Source organism: Phoxinus phoxinus, assembly GCF_949152265.1.
Source record: "Phoxinus phoxinus genome assembly, chromosome: 5".
In the NCBI taxonomy this organism is placed as follows: domain Eukaryota; kingdom Metazoa; phylum Chordata; class Actinopteri; order Cypriniformes; family Leuciscidae; genus Phoxinus; species Phoxinus phoxinus.
The window spans coordinates 2,976,303-2,987,001 of NC_136880.1; the positions used below are offsets into that span (position 1 = coordinate 2,976,303).

Genomic DNA, 10,699 nt, shown 5'->3' on the forward strand with positions numbered 1-10,699 from the left:
ATTTTATTCAAGCTTTCTATCTATTTGCTAAAAAAATTAAGTGTAATAGGCATTATTAGTAGGCTAAATAGCAGCATGTTGAAATTATGTGCCAAAATGCGTTTTTTATTAGGCTACAATGAAAATATTGTACAGTAGCCTATCAGATAAGGTCAGGTTTTTCGAAGTGCGTTTAATTTAGGCTATTTATTTATTTTTGTCCCTGTGCGCCGATCGGAGACTGAGTTCACTGCTGATATTCTGAGGTAAGAGCTTTCTAGTCTCTCGGCTGTCATCCGCAGCGCCTTCTGTCGTCCAATCAGCGGATGGCGGGCGGGTGCGGTTTTGAAAATTGGTCAAAAATATTGGTGCGGATGGATGGCGGACGGATGATGAGTTTTGTGATGCGGTTGCGGATAAAATAATAGCGCATCTCTAGGGCGCGGGCTCCCTCTAGAGTTGCCATTACGTTACGGGGGTGCAAAACTCAATCTCGCCTAGGTCAACCAAAGGGCTAGAGCCGGCCCTGACAGGTTTTCAATGTGAGACATTAGACTCAGATGTTCAGACTCACAGGAACCATGAGAATTTCAAAGACAATCTTCTAGGGATCTTCCAGGTAGGAAAACACATTTTTGTAAATGTTTAATATTTCTAACAAACAAATGTAATTACATTTTTCTTGATCACTTACTTTTCCTTTTAAACACATTTTAGCACAACTTGGTCAGCATGTTAGTCTTTTAACTGTATTTTTTTATGTACCGTATTTTCCGGACTATAAGTCGCACTTTTTTTCATAGTTTGGCTGGTCCTGCGACTTATAGTCTGGTGCGACCCTTACGAAAATTAACCATGGTTTTACTACAGTAAAACTGTAGTTAACTATGACTGTAGTATTTTGTGGTATTTTGGTGCGAACCATGGTTTTTGAAAACCATGGTTTTGATACCATGGTTTTACTACAGTAAAATTATAGTAACCAAACCATGACTGTAGTAATTGCCTTTATTTACCATGACTTTATTATTGTAGTAATACTATAGTAAAACTGCAGTTTTACTAAATTATCTTGAAATTACATTTAAGCCATTCTGTCACAACAAACATCTACAAAATAACAACAGAAAGAAGTTCTCATTCAATGATACAGACTTTATTACAAAAATTACATAATCTGAAAGAAAATATAAACTTGCATTTGTTCTCACATGTGACAAAACAATAAACTACAAAGTTATAAAAAATGATTGGTGATAAAGTGGTGCTGTGCAATGGTTAAAAATTCAGTTTCTAATTTACAAATAAATAAATAGCAATTTGTTCCACTGCAATAATGATTTAGATACAAAAATAACATCTTGTACAAATAAACATGACTTAGAGCACCTTTAAATACACAGCATCTACCTCCTCTAAAATGTCTATAACCTGTGAACACGTGTCCAACACAAGCATGTTTGCAATTTATACTGTATATACATTACCACAATTACAACAATATTACTTCACAAGAACAATAAATACTATAAATTCAGAAGAAATGAGCAGTTCTTTCAAGAATGTTTTAAATGATATCCACTCACAAGAGATGAAGACATTGAGTCTCCTTATGATGAATACTCCACACTTTAAATTCTAGGTGAAAGTTCTTGTTGAAAACCATGTGATGCAGCATCCACGGCGGTAGTTGTCAGTATGAAGTCTGTCATATGGCCAGTAGGTTACAGTCCAGCTTTGGTTTGGTTCTGTCTCGACCTTCAGCCCAAATGGACGCAGGAGCTAAAATGAGAAGAACACACACCACATTAACACACAAGCTGGAATACTCAACTGTTATTGGTCAGTTGCACTATCGAGTAGCCATGTAATAATGTCCAAGTGCAATAATGTCCATTCAGCCAGTGTTTTCATAAATAACCCATACATTATTAGCAAAAAGTACTAGTCTCATATATACATAATTTCACGAAAGAGAAAATGGGTTGGAATAAAGGACAAAAGAGATGGAGAATGTATTTGTTGGTTACAGATGTCTCTACTCAAACCAAGGCATAGAGCTCTAGACACTCAATACAATCGTAAATACATAATAATAAAGAATTGAGAAATACCCAGACAGATAATCAAGAAAGGGTTTTTCTCACCCAAAGCTATTGTATTGTTTCAACCTGGAAAACAGTGCATGAGTCATGTGGACCTATTTTAGGGTTATTTTTTATTCCGTTTACAGTTGAAAAAAATATTGGCTCTGTTAAATTTCACTACATGGAAAGAACAGATCAGAACATTCTTCCAAAGTTCACGTTTTGTGTTCCGCTAGGGCTGGACAATAATTCAATATCAATATATATCGCAATATATTTTTTCTCAATAACGGTTATATGATTTTTAAACACATTTCCGATTTTTCTATATAGATTACAGGCATGGGCTACATTTACATTTTTTATGCGTGATAAATATAAGCAGCACGGCACAGCGGTTCATATGTTCATTGTCTCCAAATTGACCGTTTGCAAAGACCCAACAAGCCACGCCTGTTTTGAAGCAGGAGACTGAGACGGATCCATGTGCAACGTTTTATTAATGGTAAGGTGAAGGTAAAGGGTTAAGGGAATATGAGGGCAGGGTAGCTGGTTCAGTCCGTTCTCGGTGGTCAGGCAGGCTTAGATCAGGGCTGGCAGCGCGAATCGAAGTCGGGTCACAGGCAGAGGTTCACTTGGCAGGCTGCACAGAATCAGAGTCGTTAGGGCAAGCAGGGGTTTCAGAAATCAGAGATGGGTTATATAAATTATCCAGAGAATGCTCTGTCATGCAACACAGTAGTGGAACAATACTTCGCAAGGAACACTGAGCCAACGAGCCAGATATACGCTAGAGCTCAGCGTTCATTGCGAACAGGTGCATCGATCATCAGCGCACAAATGATGCATACTAAGCCAAGTATGCATACTCAGTATTCAGGGGACGGTGCTCGAGACTGAATAACGGGCATGTCACTGGGCGCCGTAACAACGCCGGCCGCTCTCTCACACTACACCATGTTCTCACGCAGTGAAAAACACATAGCGGAGCAGAGAAACTGACAACACACCGACAGACCAGCTTACTTTTGATATTAAACGAAGTCTCAACTTTCAAATTTGCCAATTTTGGCAAGAAATTTAAACAATAAATAGCGTTTTGTGGCTCTTTAATGTGTGTGACAGATCGCTGTGTCGCCTCAGTTAAAGCCGCTCGTGAACCGATCAGCTCTTCCTTCAAGTTAATTTATTGCATCAAATAAACATTAAATTAATGAACATCAGAAGGAATGTTGTTTTAACCGCGTAAAGACGTCAGTACACTCCGCTTCTCAAGTTCAAATCCTCCAATGTTAATCTACTAAGTTAACTCTCCTGACTGCTTTGTCGGACAAAAATGGTGGATTCGGGAATGGAGTTATTATGTGCAAACAGCTGTAAACTATATCTGTGCAGTGTGTGCATGTAAAAAAAAATCCATTCTGATTTGAAGCTTGTGACATAAACGCGCACAACAATCCGATCACGTGTTTAGCGTTCATGTAAACACTACATTCAGATTCATTAATCAAAATTAATACAGTGTGTCATCAACACTCAATGTCCCTCAGCAACATGTTTGTTGTAGCTCACTTTTTTTTTTCTGCAGCAACTCTGAGCACTTTTCATATTCTTTATCCTGGCTGAAGCACTTCAATCTATAAGAATATTTATTTTCTATATTCTCTATATAAGAATATTTATTTTCAATCTATAAGAATAATATAATCAATGTTAGCCTATAGCTTATTAACTTATGAGTAATTAACTTATGTTTATTTGACAGTGATTTTACATTTCTTGTATGAAGGCTAAATACAAATAAAATATTAACAATAATTTATTTGGACCATTTTTTTATCATAAAGTTTTATAGGTTTCAGAGACTTGGCAAATACATTTTTCAGAAGTTTGTAGGTAGGCCTACAGACATTAATTGTGTACTTACCACTAATACACTCGAATTGCCAATAGAACTCACTTTCTTCCAGTCCAATAATTATTTCTTTCCTGTTGGTATAGATTGGACAGGTCTTTTTTGGCAGGCTGGACACACACACAGACACACACACACACACACACACACAAACGATTTTAAAAGAAAACAAATTGAGATATACAGTGCATACCATTTAATCATTATGTTTATTAATGGTATTCACTACGACTTCACTATTTACCTGGCAAACAGCTGATGGTTTCACACTCTCTCTTGTCTGTATTAAAGAAGATTATAATTAGAAATTACATTTTTGTAATTTATCCACAATTCTGTGTGAATGTCAAAATATATTAACAATACAGAAGAAGATTTTAGATTCAAATTCAATTTATATTGGTTATAGATCTGCCAGGTTCTCACACCAGCCAATCACAGCGCACTCCCTCTCCCACTTCGGTTCACCTTCGGAACACAAATGAAGAGGGCTTTGAATTCTGAGGGCTTTCTGTCCCTCCATTGGGAGCAATGAAACTAACCCATTCATGGCCCAAAACGATAGGAAAGACATCATTGAAGTAATCCATGTGACTGCAGTGGTTTAACCAATTTTATGAAGCGATGCAGGTGCTTTTTAAAAAAAATTTTTTTTTTTTTTACCATTTTATTTAGGAAAATACTGACCTGCAATCCAGTAGGAGGAGCACTGTGGATTGTGTTGACTCAAGAACGGAAGTTGTTCCGTGAATGTGCTTTAGATAATATTAATTTGTACATAGAGGTAAATGATATTGTTGTTTTTTGCGCAAAACAAAGCACTTGCATCGCTTTATAAAATTGAGGTTAAACTACTGGAGTCACATGGATTACTTTAATGGTGTCGTTACTACCTTTCTGTGGCTTGAATTTATTAGTTGCGAAGGCTCCCAATGGAGGAACAGAAAGCTCTTGGATTTCATCAAAAATATCTTCATTTGTGTTCCGAAGATAAACGAAGGTCTTACGGGTTTGGGCATGAGGGTGAATAATTAATGACAGAGTTTAAATTTTTAGCTGAACTATACCTTTAAGGAATCCTTAACACCTTAAATCAACCACAGCATGCACGCGTCCATTTTCTGGAAGAACTGAAATGCAGAAGAAAAAACAGTTTCACACAAAAAAAAGCATTTTTAAATGATTCACTTAAAGCTTCATATAAAGTACACAGAAAAGTAAAATGTTAGCTGCAGCCCTGTTTTACAGTGCAAATCCTCCATACTTTGCACTTCTATGAGACGCTTGTTCCCATGTTAGAGAAATTGTGTTTACACAAATATATTTCACTTTAGCATAATTTAAGCATGGCCATTGTGAACAGGATTTATCATGCACTCTTCAATGTGCAAAGTAGAGCTAGGGCTACTGTATGGTGAAAGGCAAGATGTTCACTAAAAAATAAGATAAACAAGTCATATGGACAATATTTTTGATACTTTCAGAATTTAAATTAGGTTAATAAAGGGTTAGTACACCCACAAATGGAAATTCTGTTATTAATTACTCACCCTCATGTAGTTTCAAACCTGTAAGACTTTAGTTCATCTTTTGAACACAAATGAAGATCTTTTAATGATATGGGAGAGTTTTCTGTCCCTCCATTGACAGCTATGCAACTACCACTCTGACGCTTCAAAAAGTTCATAGAGATTGTAAAACTAATCCATTTGAATTAAGAGACTATACAGCTTTATATAATTGAATTAATATAAGATTGAATTTAGGATTTTATTCACATGTAAACATTGCCCAAATAGAAGCTCAACCGCACTTGCTTTGACAAGCGAGAACAAACCTCATTGGTTCTTGCTGAACTCAAACGAGCTGTGAAACACACGAGAGTGAACCTCATCAGTTTACACACGCCAAGCAAACACGCTTGAGCTTCCGTTTACCACAACAACTGATGTGCGAATTGATGAATATGTATATGTGAATAAAAGCCTAAATTAAATCTGTTCATCATATAAAACGATCGTATCTCTACAGAAAAATGTTGACTATACTGCTTGATTTAAATTATTTTACAATCTCTTTAGAATGGTAGCATACAGGTAGCAAAAGACTATTTGAAATGTAATATGTAAAATGGCAATGTATTATTTAAATTAAAATTTTCCATACTATGCAATGTTTAGGGCAAAGTGACAATTCAAATTCAATAATAATTAAATTAGCCATTTCCTACACTTGTTTTAACATAATTTTTTTTAAATGTATATTTAAATTATAAGTTGTAAAATTAAAACGAAAATGTATTACAAAAATGATTAGAGATGTTTAAAGGCATAGTTCACCCAAAAATGAAAACTCTGTCATTAATTACTCACCCTCATGTCGTTCCAAACCTGTAAGACTTTCGTTCATCTTCAGAACACAAATGAAGATCTTTTTAATTAAATCAGAGAGCTTTCTGACCCCCCATAGACAGCTAAGCAACTACCACTTTAACGCTTTTAAAAGTTCATAAAGAGATAGTAAGACCAATCCATTTGAAAAGAGCAGTTTATTTAAAATTTTCTGAAGAGACACGATCGCTTTATATGATGAACAGATTTTTAATTTAGTATTTTCTTCACATTTAAACAATGATCAGCGAACATAAACAGAAGCTCAACCGAACATGCTTGACAAGTGAGAACAAACCTCTTCCTCAAACGTGCTGCGCAACACAGGAGAGAGTGAACCTCATTTGCGCTCGCATGTCAAGCGAACATGCTTGAGCTTCCGTTTACCGTAACTGATGTGTGAATGTATTAATATTTATGTGAATAAAAGTCTAAATTCAACCTGTTCATCATAAAGGAAGCAATCATGTCTTCACAAAATTTAGACTAAACCATTCAATTCATATGGATTAGTTTTACAATCACTTTATGAACTTTTTAAAGTGATAAAGTAGTAGTTGCTTAGCTGTCTATGGGGGATCAGAAAGCTCTCATATTTCATTATTAAGATCTTCATTTGTGTTCCAAAGATGAACGAAAGTCTTTCAGGTTTGGAACGACATGAGGGTGAATATTAATGAAAGAATTTTCATTTTTGGGTGAATTATGCCTTTAACATGTTCAAGCTAAAATTGTAGCAAAATTATAATTTAAATGCTTTTTTTTCTTAATTGCATTTACACTCACAGTTAAGACACTTACGATTACATTTTTATTAAATACCCGCGATGAACGTAGCAAAATTCAATGTGGATTTGAAAATGCAATCATTGCATCAAGCGCCTTAACTTTGAGTGTAAAAGCAACTAGGGAAAATAACTTAATTATCATTTTGCTACAATATTTGCTTGAACATGTTAAACATCTAATTTATGCAACACATTTTTTATGTAATTTTTAAAAACGTATAAAAATGTTCAGATGTATGTTTCAATTATATGTTAAAGCTAGTGTAGTAATGCAAATTATTATATTATTGATTTAATATGATTTTTTCTCCATATGTTGCGCATATAGTATGGAAAATGTAAATGAAAATACAGAAATACATTGCCATTGTGCATGTTACATTTATATACTTTATAAATGTCAGAGTTTTATGTGAATATAATTAGGTGACAGAAATCTTTCAGATTTCATTTGAAGTGCAGTTTTACTGTGCTTTATCAAGATTTACATCACTCTGTCTTTATGGCAAACAAACTCTTAGGACTAAAAATTTAACCTCATCAGAAAAAAATAATATCATAAGATTAAGAACCTCAAATAACTGATTGTACTACTGATACTTGACTCACAGCTGAGGATGCAGTCAGACTTTCAGATGTGTGATCAGTGAGACAGTTTACCCCATCATCTTCATGATCTAAAAATCAAAAACACATTTGCTGAGTTTCAACAAAGTTTTCTGATCAAATGAATGACATGTAACGTTATATGACTTAGGGCAGACTCAGGTAACGTTAACGTTAATCGCATTCATTTAAACACAGAGAACAGTGCACTGTTCGGTGGCGTTCAATCACGTTCTTCAACAACTGCATATACAGTAGTATGGATGGACTAATGTAAAGTAACATGGCACCTCTGGTTAAGCATTCGTTTTCAATAATTACGTATTAAATGTGTACGTTACTTATGACACAGAAATTCAATAGCTTTAAAATATATTTGCAGACGGCTAATATCACTGGATTCGTCAGTTACCTAACGTTAATTTGCGCTATTTACACTCGCTAATGTCATGTTGAGTGGCTGTATAAAACGCTTTTTACTTTTTTTTTATTTGGTTAAACATAAAACCCACCTTTGAATCTTCTCTTTGTCTTGTAATTCGAGTCCAAGCTCCAAAGTTCTTCTGGATAAAGAGGGCGACGCCATGGCGGTGCTCGTGCTCGGCTTCCCGCTCTCCGGTCTATTTGAAAATGCAGTAACAGCTGCAGCGACCCGGGCAATCAGCTTCATGTTGCTTGCTATACCTAATAGCAAAGCTAACAGTTAACAGTTATGGTGGACAATGGAGAAAAAATGCCATATTATGTACGCGATGACTAATACTAGTCAATAACTGCATTAAAAATATTAAAAAGTGTATACAAGTCAAATGGCTAAAAAGCGTTTGATGCGAAGCTAATTTAATTCGCTAAATTAACGTTAAGTGGCTGAAACATTTATATTTTCGACTTGTGAACTAAATATAAACATAAATTATCAGAACTCACCTTTAAATTTGGTCTTCTTCAAGTTTGATATTTAAAATAAACCCTGCTTGGACCGCTACAGTCGTGTAGCCTGCTTCCCGCTGTCAGCTCGGAAAATTCTATAGCTGAAGTGATTTCGACCAATCAGCGTCTTGTTGCTATGCCAAATACTCAACACAGCAACCAATCATGAATGAAACAGTAATTGCCTATCACTGTACCCTTGATGTGAGAACAATATTATGTCCCTATGAATTATGTACCTTCACTTCAGTGTAACGTTACCGTTTTTTTTCTGAGAGTGAATTTTAACTAAATTAACCATGTTTTTTTTTAAAAGGTACAAAACTGTTCTTTAAGGAACATTATTTGTACCATTGTGTACCTTTTTTTCTGAGAGTGAATTTTAACAAAATTAACCATGGTTTTTACTATGGTAGAACCATGGTTAATTTTGTGGTTACTATGGCTTTACTACAAAAACCATGGTTCATTTTATCGTTACTATGGTTTTACCACAAAAACCATGTCTAAACCAAGGTTATTGTAGTAAAACCATGGTTCATTTTGTAGTTACTACAAAAACCATAGTTAAACCATGGTTACTACAAAACAAACCATGGTTACTACAAAAAAACCATGGTTACTACAAAACAAACCATGGTTACTACAAAAAAACCATGGTTAAACCACGGTTATTGTAGTAAAACCGTGGTTCATTTACTAGTTACTATGGTTTTACTACAAAAACCATAGTTAAATCATGGTTACTACAAAAAAACCATAGTAACTACAAAAAAACCATGGTTAATTTTCGTAAGGGTGAATCACAGACCGTTTGAAAGGCTCTGTCATGACAGTGGCGCTGAGCACCAACAGCTACTGCTTCACACCAATGTACGTTGGCTGTCGAAAGGGAAAGCACTACAGAGGCTTTTGGCATGCGCAACGAAGTAAGCGCTGTTCTGGCAGAACACTCACATCCCCTTGTTGTTATGTTGGAGAACACAGACTGGGTAGCCCGCCTTGCATATCTTGCTGATTTGTTTAGCAAACTGAACAACCTGAATTTAACTTTGCAGGGTAAAGACACACACATCCTAAACATGTATGACAAAGTGTGTGGATTCATGAAGAAGATCAAACTGTGGGAGAGTAAATGTGAAGATGGGGACACAAGTAGTTTCCAGCAGCTCAACAGCTACCTTTCTGCAGGTGATGTTGACAGAGCTACTATAGTGCAACTAGTAAGCACACATTTATCCAGACTCAACAGTGAGTTCAACTCCTACTTCCCTGATATTGAAAGCAAGTCTGCCAAACTTGACTGGGTCCGTAATCCTTTCATGACTGAAAGTACGGATAACAACATTCCTACCAGACTACAGGAAAATCTGCTGGATGTGTCCTCAGACCGTGGACTGAACATGAGGTACTCAGAAACAAACCTGTCACAGTTCTGGTGTGATGTGGAGAAGGAATATCCTGATTTGGGGAAACATGCACTGAATGAACTCCTGCCATTTGGATCTACATATTTATGTGAAGTGACATTTTCATCCATGGCCGTAATCAAGTCCAAGCACAGGAACAGACTCAACTTGGAGAAAAGCCTGATAGCTGCTGTTGCCACACTGCCCCCAAGACTGACCAAGCTTATGAGTGAGAGACAGGGTCAAGTTTCTCATTGATTGGTGAGACCTTTTGTGTCATACACAGGTCTAAACATATTTAGAGTAGGCTGCTACTATGTATATAAAATGTGATCTTTGTTTTTGTATAATTGGTCTGGACATGTGAAGATGTGAAAAAGTCATACAAATATGTAAAATAATCATAAATACAAGTATGAGTTATTATAGGAAGTAAAAATCATCATTATTTACAGTTAAAATAAGTATTATATATAATAATAAATAAATAAATATAAATGTTACACTGCAAACCTAAAATTTACACCAAATCTAAAAATCACACCGATCACATGCGCTTGTGGGGGTACTTCAGGCAGCGTAAAGTGTTTTGGGG

At 35.6% G+C, this 10,699-nt stretch overlaps 1 long non-coding RNA gene across 2 annotated transcripts; it reads right to left on the reverse strand.

The window, feature by feature from the left end:
* Positions 1 to 1,104: 1,104 nt before the first annotated feature.
* Positions 1,105 to 8,810, reverse strand: LOC306998059. 2 transcript variants are annotated; one of them, XR_013797501.1, is made up of 6 exons: positions 8,693 to 8,810; positions 8,278 to 8,407; positions 7,769 to 7,836; positions 4,226 to 4,449; positions 3,994 to 4,091; positions 1,105 to 1,761 (listed from the first exon to the last, which is right to left on the reverse strand). It is a non-coding gene; the product is annotated as an uncharacterized lncRNA (long non-coding RNA). The 2 variants fall into 2 exon arrangements; XR_013797502.1 differs by having other exon boundaries at positions 8,278 to 8,449; positions 8,693 to 8,791.
* Between the last annotated feature and the right edge of the window lie 1,889 nt (positions 8,811 to 10,699).